The following is an 11,272-nucleotide window of genomic DNA, read 5'->3' as shown; positions in this document are numbered from 1 at the left end:
TCTCCTCTCCTCTCCTCTCCTCTCCTCTCCTCTCCTCTCCTCTCCTCTCCTCTCCTCTCCTCTCCTCTCCTCTTCTCTCCTCTCCTCTCCTCTTCTCTCCTCTCCTCTCCTCTCCTCTCCTCATTCTTCTCATCTGACACAACACACGGAACACTTAAGAAGTGCTCTTCAAACATTTTTAAAATTAAAAAAAGCGAAAAAAAAGAATGCTTATTGAAGGAGAGGCTGCATGCTATACTGAAAAGAACCCGCCCTACCTCTTGAGTCAGTTTGTTGTTGTTTTGTCATTTCAGCCATCCTGAATCTTTGTGGCCCTATTTATGGTTCTCTTGGCAAAGATAGTGGAGTGATTCTCTATTTCCTTCTTTGGTTCATTTTACAGATGAGTAAACTGAGGCACACTGATTTACATGACTTGCCTAGGGTCACATAGGTAGTAAACCTCCAAGGCTAGATTTGAACTCAGGTCTTCCTTACTCTATTCACTGAGTCATCTAACTGCCAAAATCCAATCCAATCCTGTCTCTGACACTGTACTTTTGCCACTTTTGCCAAGGCACTTATAATGCCTTTGGTCAGTTTCCTCATGGATGAAATAAGGAGTTTAGAGAATAACCTCTGAAATAACTTCTGGCTCTAGACTGAGGTTGCTACAAATGAATTACTTGAGGGGAAGGGGGCAGGTAGGGCTAGGTGGCTCAATGGATTGTGAGTCATACCCAGATATGGTAGGTACCGGGTTCAAATGTGACCTCATATACTTCCTAGTTGTATTATCCTGGGCAAGTCACTTAACCCCCATCACCTAGACCTCAACACTCTTTTGCCTTGGAACCAACATATAGTATTCATTCTAAAATGGAATGTAAGAGTATAAAAAATTGATAGAAAAGATAGGAGAGAAGGGTTTAAAAGTAAATGAATAAATAAATCAAACAATGGCTAGCGTTTATATAGCCCTTTAAGGGTTATAAAAACTTTTAGAAATATTTCATTTTATCCTTACAGTCATTTTAGAAGGAGTCATTAATATTTTCACTTTACAGATGAAGAAACAGATCCAGACAGAGAGGAAATGTCTTATCCAAGGACACCCAGCCAGTAAGTGTCAGAGGCAGAATTTGAAGTCATGTTCTCGAATTCAGGTCTAGGACTTTAGTCCTTGAACCATTTAGCTGCCTTCTACTATCTCCTCTTATCTCTCCTAGTTGCCAGAACCCTAAATGTGAAGTTAGAAGGAACCTAAAGGGCCATCCAGACTCAGAGGGATTAGTTAACGTGGTGGAAGCTCCACAGGCTTTCAAGTGGGAAGGTACAGAGTTTTTCTCTCACGTCTTTCGAACCCGTTCTCTCTTTCTTTTTCATCCACATGGTCCTAGGGCTTCAAAGTAAGATTGGTGACCTCTACCTTTAACTGCCAGGGGCTCAGCTCCTGGGCATTTTTCTAGAAGTCTACATTCATACACCAAAGCACAAGTCGGGACTTGACAGGTCTTTCTCCAGGAAGCCAGGAGGATGTTGCTAAATCTTGTGGAGACGCTCCTTCTTTCTCCCCCTCTCCAGGAATCCGACCACATCTTTAGCCATTTCTTAGCTTGTACCGCATGCTCCCAATTTCTGCAACAATAAAGCCAAAGGAGACCAACTGGCAATTGGGTCTCCTTTTCCAGGGAAATTTTCTGTGAATGACTTTAGCAGAGCTATTTGAGGAGCTGTGAACTACACATCAATGAGATCACAAGGAGACCATTTAATAGGATTTCTCTTTTTTTGAGTTCCCCGAGGACTTCCATGCCAATAATTTACCCAGGCAGCTGCCCATTTATTTCCTCCCAATACTCAGAGCTCTGGGTGAGGACCAAGTTCAAAAGTGCCCGAACTTCAATGCCCAACATCAAACCCAAGGACTTGACTTCACCTCTCTGTCTCCTGGCACCGCCAGCTAAGGAAGGGGCCACCGTTGAGTAGATTGGCCAAATTGGAAAATGGGCTGGTGAGGAAGGAAGAGAAGGAGGGGCTGGCAGGAGAAGGAGAGGACTGAAAACAGAGTTCCAACCACAATGCATTTCTCTATTATTTTTACCACACTGGAAAAAAAAAAGACATGAAGCAAGTGTGTCTTGACCTATTTGTTGATGCCAATGCCTGCCATGATGACTGAAGCAGAGTAAGTACTTAATAAGTGCTTGAATGAATGAAAGAAAGAATATTCATTAAGTGTTTCTACTATGTACCAACCTGGGCACCAATTGGTTCTGGAGTTACAAATAGAAACTATAGATGATGCCTATTCTCAATGAACTCCCATTCTGAATTGGGAGACAACATGTACAGGAGGGTGTAGCTCTATTGGAGACTAGATGGTGTGGTGGATAGAGTGTCAGGGCTGGATACAGGAAGACCCATCATCCCAAGTTCAAATCTGACCTCAGACACTCACTAAGCTGTTTGATTCTGGGAAAGTTACTTAACTCTGTTTGCCTCGGTTCTCTCATCTGTAAAATGAGGTGGAGAAGGAAATAGCAAACACCCCAATATCTCTGCCAAGAAAACCCCAAATGGGGTCACGAAAAATGGACAAAACTGAAATGACTGATTAACAACAAATCATTACAGGACAGATAGAAGGATCCAATGGTCCCAAGGGGTATAGCTGTAGGATTTTGGGAATTTAACTGATAAATCCAGACTGACTTTTAGGGATCATTGTTTCCTTTTTCCTCCCTTTCACAAGACATTTCTTAAATAATGTGATCCAGAACTTTACAGGAATAGAAGTTAAGTTCACAGGCCAGTAAGTCCAAGACTCTTGAGAGGTCCCATACCGCCACTAAAAATAAATGCAATGACGCCAACAATGTAAATGGAAAGACCACCTCTTTCACTGCCAATAACAAAATGGAACTGAGTGGTATGAGATTATAATAGCTAAGCATGGCCACAAATAAAAATATAAGAGTGAACTTCCTTAATTTCTGACTGAAGTGGGGGATTATGATGAGAAATACTTCAAAGAATGTCAAATGTGTTGGATGTGCTGGTTAATTTTGCTAGATTTCTTTCTCTCTCTTTGTTCTGAATAACAGATGACTCTCAGGGAGGGGGAAGGGAAGAAGGTAATATAAATGAATGTGATAAGTTGAATAATATCAATAAAGATATAATTTTTTAAAAGTCCAATATACTTAAGTATTTGCAACAGCACAGTTGGTAGTAATAACAAATTGGAAGTAAGTGGGTACCCACTGATTGAGGAGTGAGCAAATAATGAATAGTATAGAGCAGTGATGGTGAACCTTTTAGAGGCTGCATGCCATGCTGCCACCCCTAGACTGTGTGTCATGCCCCTCCACTCCCAGAGACTGCCACCCCATTTCCCCTAACCCTAGACAGGGGAGAGATGAAGGGAGGGGAGTGACCCCTGTGCTCTGCTCAGGGGAGGGAATGAGGGCTTCCATTGGATGGCTGGGCAGAAGGACAGGGAGGCATAGTGGATAGAAGAAAGGGACTAGCTCCACTTCAGTCCCTCTGCCTTTCTAATAACTAACTCTGGAGGACAACAGAGCATATGTTCACAGAGAGATCTCTGTGTGCCATCTTTGGCACACATCCCATAGATTTGCCATCATGGGTATATAGAGTATAATTGAGTAGCATTATACTCAAAGAAACAATGAAGATGAAGAATTCAAAGGTACTTGAGAAGATGTGAACTGATTCTGCAGAATAAGTAGAAGAACACTTTATACAAGTACTAAAATAAAGGAAGAAACCATTGAAAAACCATCAGAACTCATCAGAATGCATCAACTAATTGTAACTTCAAAGGACTGATGGTGAAATAGGCTTCATGTCACTAGCTGAGAAGTGGTGGACCATACGTGAAGTTCCATTCAATATAACCAAATTTTTTGTTGTTTATTTTATTTGATTGTATTTCATTCTTATAAGAAAGGTTTGTAAAGATGCTACCAGTAGGGAGACAAATAATAGCCCTTTTTCTAAAACCCTTACCTTCTGTCTTAGAATCAATACTAAGTATTGGTTCAAAGGCAAAATGGTAAGAGCTAATGGGAGTCAAGTGACTTGATCAGTCACACAACTAAAGTGACAGCACTTTAAAAGAAAACAAAATATTTACAAAGGAGAAGTAAGGAATGTAGAAGGGAAGGGAGAGACAGAGACAGAGACACAGAGAGGCAGAGAATTAGACTCTGATTTTTATTTTTGAAAACTGGGATATTTACCTTTTTTTCAGAAATGAAAACTGAAGCAACACTAAAGTCCCATCCCATACCCATTCAGACTGGCAAAAATTGACCAAAAAGGAAAATGACGAATGCTGGACAGGTTGTGTGAAAACAGAAGCAATAATTGCACTGTTTGATGGGACTATGACTTTTCCAGCCATTATGGAAAGTAATTCATAACTATGCTCTAAAATTATCAAACTGTCTATACCTTTTAGCTCAGCTATTTTATTACTAACTAGGCTCTATATTTCAAAGAGAACAAAGAAAGAGAAAAAAGATCCATATATCCATAAAAACTTATAGTAATTCTTGTTGTAGTGACCAACAATAACAATAAATATTTATTAAGTGCCTACTATGTCCCAGGCATTGTGCTAAATGCTTGGGATACAAAGATAGGCAAAAAAATTATCCCTATTCTAAAGGAGTAATAGGTAAGTCACCTGCTCTCTCTTGTCTTCAGTTTCCTCATCTATGAAATTAGGTTGAACCAGATGATAGCTAATGATACCCTCAGTGCCTCTCTTGTATGTAGAGGTATTTAAAATCAAATTAAATAATGTTTGAAAAGTACTTTGCAAATTTTAAAGTGTTTTATAAATAATAACTATTATTATTTGCCTTAATTTTCCTCTCCAAATTAAAAGTGAAGCCTGCAAAGTTTTTCCCCCTCTAAAGTAAACCTTTCCCATTTGAAGCAATTTAATTCAGTTAAACACATTTTGGTTTTTTCATAGGCACAAGTTGATACATCTGATTCCAAGCCAATACTAAGAATCTTTCCTCACCTATCACTGTACACAGCATTCCAAACCTTTACATCTTTACTTCTCTACTGAGAAAAGAAATTTATGTTGTTTTTTTTTCTTTGAAGCTATTTTTATTTAATTTGTAATTTTTCTAAATCCAGGTATTTATAGTTTAAATAGATGTCCAAATTGTCATTGTTCTCCCACGCTTTCAGATATATCCCTTTAACCTCAGGATAATTGGAGGTATCATCTATACTTGCAGTGATTCCCAAAGTGGGTGCTACCGCCCCCTGGTGGATTCTGCAGGGATCCAGGAAAGCGGTGATGGCCACACTTTTTTTTTGCATTACATTCTATTCTGAGTTCAATAAATAGTTTCATACTTTCCAGGGGGCAACAAGTAATATTATTTCTGGAAAGGGGGTGGTAGGTCAAAAAAGTTTGGGAACCACTGCTCTATAGGAATAGATTTCTTTGAGCAAGGAAAAGATCACAATATATTAACAAGGTTTAGGTTAATAATTAATATATTTTATTATCTGTTCTCTGTCTTCTCCATGGCAGTTTGCAAATTAGTTCATATTCTAAAATTGTTGTTCCCAATTTCCATGGCTATCTGCTTGGCAAAGAAATCAGTGTTGTCTGCTGAAGGTCATTTCTGTGCTTTTCCAACATCCTTGCTGTGATTGGCTTACTGTAACAAAGTGTCAATGTCTAATCTTTCATCTAGTTCTTCTTTTTCTTTAAAAGCTTATTTTATTAGGTTAGGGTAGAGCTGTTGATATTGCCTATTATATCATTTTTGTCCTCTTTTTAAAATTGTGTGAATAATTTTGACCTTGATTTTGAATATGACTATTTAAATACCTACATAAAAACGAACATGTATGCAATGGCACTTGATGACTTTAGTGTAAAGGTAGAAACAGAAATATGGTAAAAACAAAAAAGAGAGAGAGAAATATGATTCTATATTAAGAACAAAATAAGACTCATGGAATATTCGGAACCCCAATACTAGTAAGTCATGAATATTTTGTTCATGAAGAGAGCCAAACAACAGTCATTGATGAAGGAAGGAAGGAAGGAAAGAAGGAAGGGATGAAGGAAAGAAGGAAGGAAGGAAGGAAGGAGAGAGGGAGGGAGGGAGAGAGAAGGAGGAAATTAAGGAGGAGTGAAAGAAGGAAAGAAGAAATAATATTCATTAAACATTTTAAAAGTTTTCACTGATTTCTGCTTAGGGATACTTCTTTTGGTTTGGATATTAGAAAACTCTAAGATGACAACAAGCATTGTCTTAAATCCAGGCTTACCCCTGGGTTGGTGTATGACCTTCTTGATCAATGCTCTCATTGTTTACAAGTCAGAGTAGGGTAGTAGGTCATTATAAATATATTTGGAAAGGTTTATGACTAATACTGGTCTGGTAATATTGATTGGCTACAAACCAGGGAACACCACAGTTATCTAAAATCCGAAGCTGACAATATCCTTAAAGCTTATTGGAGAGGTCAATTGGCCATGGCATAAGCAGAATACAATGTGCCACAAGCAAGGTCCTGTGTAGGAAAAACAGTGGAAAGGCTATCACTGGCAAATTGTGTGACCAAAAAAGAAATGACAAAGTAACATAGTGAGAGTCAGGAGAAAGTAATGGATGTTCCATCAGTGCTCATGAGCTGCAAAGCCTCCAGAAGGTTGAGTGTGCCACCTTTGGTGGTTTTTTGGAAACATGTGGAGGAGAGGAGCCTAGGATGAGTGGAAAGAGGAAACTGAGAGCCCACACCAAAGAGATCACAGATTCCCAGGATTATTGGAATAGTAATACCACAGGGGTTTGAGATATTTTCACAAGAGTCATAGAATGTCAGTACTGAGCGGATCTTAGAACATGGAGCTCAGAGGAATCTTAGAGCACAGAATGTCAGAGCTGAGAGTGGCCTTAGAATAGGCAATATTAGAGCTGGGAGGGCTCATGGAACAGGCAACTTCAGAGCTGAGAGGCGCCTTAGGAAGAAGGAATATCAGAGGTAGGACAGTGTCTGAAACAAGGAATGTCTGAGCTGGCAGAAATCTTAGGGTAGGGGATATCAGTAACCTTAGAACAGTGAAAGTCAGAGCTAGGTGGAGCCTTAGAACACAAATTGTTAGGGCTAAGTGACAATGTGCTGGTAGATGTTTAACAATTAGCTCTCTGAGGGAAAAAATATAAAAACAAAATACTTAATTTTGACCTGCATTTTAAATATTTTCTCTACTACTTTCTTAAGTCTAGACAACCAACAAAACCATAATCAAGCTCTGACTTGTAGCATTTGCTAGCTTCCTAAGTTTCAATGTTCACGTTGATCATTTCTCAATCAACCAGCCTATATGGACTGACTCCAGCACATTTCTGGCTAGAAATTAATGGACTGTGAACATGATATATCAAGAATGCATATGTGGGGCAAAAGGGTCTGAGTCAAATCTTGGTTCTGCCATTTCGACGTATGTATGTATGACCTCAGGAAATGTTATTTGGTAACTCTGGGGCCTGACTTTCAATTGCAATGTCCTCCAACAGGACCTAATCTGTGAAATGACCTAGAAGGTTCCTTCCAGTTCTAAGTCCATGGTTCTATGACTCTAGAACATAGAAGAGCAGAGACAGAAGGAAACTTAGAACCCAGAAAATGGAAAAGGTTAAGACTTTGGGAATCATCTGATTCAACCCCTTAGTTTGAGAGAATGGGAAACTGAGGCCCAGAAAGGATACTCAGTGAGTAATTATTAGAGCCTTGCCTCTATCCTATGCTTTTTTTTTTTTTAACCCTTGTACTTCGGTGTATTGGCTCCTAGGCAGAAGAGTGGTAAGGGTGGGCAATGGGGGTCAAGTGACTTGCCCAGGGTCACACAGCTGGGAAGTGGCTGAGGCCGGGTTTGATATCCTATGCTTTTTGAACTAAACCATATTTGTTTGAGAGAATGGGAAACTGAGGCCCAGAAAAGATACTCAGTGAGTAATTGGTAGAGCCTTGCCTCTATTCTATGCTTTTTGCTCTAAACGATATTTCCCTTTGGCCATAGTCACATTAAAACAAAACACATGAGATTGTTTTAAATTAAAAAAAATCAATATATAAGACTGTGAAAATCATTACATTAATACATCAGTATAAAAATAAATATATTGGATCATAAACTCCTTGAGGGCCAGGACTGTCTTTTTTCTTCGTTTTGTATTCCCAGCACTTATCACAATGACTGGAACATAGTAGGAATTTGATAAATACTTGTTGATTGACTGATTTATGATCTTATGATTCTTAATATCCTTAACAAATATTTATTGATTAATTAAATCTATCAACCCATAGATATTCTGTGCTATATACTATGGGCTCATCTATGTGTTAGGCAATTCTGATGGAAATCATAAGACAAAGTCCTTACCTTTGAAGAATGTGCAGGCTGTTAGGGGACACACAGTACCTACACATACAAAATCAACTGCAATTATTATGGGAGCTCCAAATGGCTGCTATGAAAACTGCTACAGGAATCTGAAGGAGAGTTAGACTCATGATTCACTTCAATTCAACAAACATTTATTTACCTGCTTCCAGCACTGGAAAACATTTATTAAGCACCTACTATGTAGAAGGTATCGTAGGATAATAATTGAGATGCAAAGAAAGGCGTAAGACAGTCCCTGCCTGGAAGCAGCTAGGTGGCTCAGCACATTGAGAGTCAAGCCTAGAGATGGGAGATCAAAGGTTCAAATCTGGCCCCAGACATTTCCAAGCTGTGTGACCCTGGGCAAGACATTTAATGCCCATTGCCTAACCCTTAATACTCTTCTGCTTTGAAACCAATATATAGTATTGATTCTAAGATAGAAGGTAAAGATTAAAAAAAAAAAAAAGGCAGTCTCTGCTCTTGAGGGGCTTAAAGGCTAACATTTATGTTCAAATAAGATATAGGCAGGATAAATCAGAGAAAATCAACAGAGAAAAGGCAAAAACATTAAGAAGAATTGGAAAAGAGGATACAAAAACAAAAAGAAACTAATCCTTGCCCTCAAGGAGTTTGCATTCTACCAGTGAAAAAGACATGTATGCACATAAGTAAATAGTAAATGTGCCAAAAAAAAAAAAGTCGTTTAACAATTTTTTGAGTAGAAAAAGGGAACAGCAATTGGGGAATATGCTTTTCTTTGTTATAGCAGAACTTAGCTCAGTAGGGCAAAAGAAGTCCTTAATAATTGTTGACTGACTGAATTCAGAAATTCCTTGTTTAGGAGGTGACATTTTCCTTGAAGGGAGGAAGAGATTCCAAGAAAAAGGAGGGCCAGAATCCCAAGCATGGAAGACAGACTGGACAAAAGCGTGGAGGTAGGAGGTGAGAGACAAAATGCCACGTATGGAGAATAGAAAACAAGCCAATGCATCTGGAAAACAGAATAAACTGGGGAGTAGCCCACCATTAGCCTGGAGAGGTAGACTGGAGCCAGATCACGAAGGGCTTCAAATACCAATTTGGGGATTTTGTGTTGTGTCCAAGAGTCATTGAGTCATTTCTCCCCTTAGGACTTTTGACCTTTTTAAAAAATGCCCAAAGACACTTTGATCTTAAAATTATCTGAAGTCAAGAATCAGTAAAGTCACATTGACAATCTGTGTCCTAGGTCGAGGAAATTGTGATTTCCGATTTCAAAGGAATTGGAAGGCAAAGGAGAGCGAGTCTTTCTGATTAAATACCTTTTCACCTAAAATATCTCATACACAGAAAAAAGATATGGGTTATAAATAAAAATTAAAAAAACACACAACTCTAGCATGAAAAGACTGCCTCACATAAATTTAAATTTCATAGACATTTAAAGCAACATTCGCTTCCTCCTGGAACCATATGCTTCATACTGTCTCTGCTCCCTGTAGCCCCCAGCCTCACCAATATCTTTATCAAATTCTTGTTGAAACATTTCAAAAAAATATCCCCAGCAATGAAAGCTTTAACTTAACGCCTCATGTCCTTCTCGGATTTCTAAGGGGCCGAGGTCTAGGGAATATGTTTCCAATATCCTCTCGTCTCTCTCTGTTAGTGTTTTCCACTACTCCATGAGGAGGAGGTTTTAACCTCTGAAGTCTCGAGGGGAAGAGGGTCTTGGAGCAGGGTCAGGGCCTGTCAGGAAACTACAGGCCAGAGCACTGGTGATCAGCACGCTTTCCTCAGTTCCCTTAATATGTTTAACCTGGGAGAGGCCATCGCATACCCAAGATTTGATTACCGATGTTGGCATGTTTGGCCCTAACAAATGGTAAATGGATGACGTGCAGAGCTGCGGCTAATCTCTGTTGACACAGATCTACTGGGAGGCCCTTTAGCTGCCTGGTAAAGAGGCTATAGTTCACATCTGCAGTTTAAGTTGGCCTCGATGGCTGAAGGGGGAGCTGAGGAGTTGAGAAGGCCACTGGTGGACCTGTCTATTTCAATCTGAGGATGCCCCAAGCTCTTTAGTCATTGTTTAAAGGTCTTCTGAACCATCTGGATGAGCTAAATGTCCCAGCTTCCCACAGGCGATGAGGTAGATTTCAGCCTTCCTCAGAAATGGCCCTTCTTGCTTGATGGTTCTCCAAGATCTTAATAGTTTGTCTCCCTGGAAAGTGCCCTCCAGCCAATGGGTGTGGGAGGTGGAGAGTAAGGATGGTGGGATAAGAGGATCAGATATCTAGGACTTCAGAGAAGGAATCTCAGGAGTTATCTGATCTGACCCCATTACATTTTGTAACTGAGGAAACCGAGATCCAGGTTTCAGTGACTTACCAAAGGCCACACAGGTTAGAGGTAGGATTTGACTCCAAGTCCCCTGACTTCAGATGGATAGCTGCTGGAAGAGAAAGGTGAGAGGGAAAATAGGTAAATTAGTAGCTTGACTAAGGCTTAATTCTCTGATTATTCTTAGTAAGGCGTTTTTTTTAGTTTTGTGTGTGTGTGTATATATATATATATAATTTTTTGTTTTTATATATATAAACAAAAATTTAGTAAAACCTTACTATGTGCCAGAGTTAAGTGTTGGAAATGCAGAGAAAGTCTTCCTGCCCTGAAAGAATTCATATTCCAATGAGGGAAACAACATGTAAATAATTGAGCACATATAGGATATAGGCAGACAGACAGATAGATAGATAGATAGATAGATAGATAGATAGATAGATAGATAGATAGAAAGAAAGAAAGAAAGATAGATAGATAGATGGAAAGAAAGAAAGAGAGAGAGAG

The sequence above is a fragment of the Gracilinanus agilis genome, chromosome 1 (genome assembly GCF_016433145.1).
Source record: "Gracilinanus agilis isolate LMUSP501 chromosome 1, AgileGrace, whole genome shotgun sequence".
Taxonomy (NCBI): Eukaryota; Metazoa; Chordata; class Mammalia; order Didelphimorphia; family Didelphidae; genus Gracilinanus; species Gracilinanus agilis.
Note: the sequence above shows the minus strand (reverse complement) of the source record.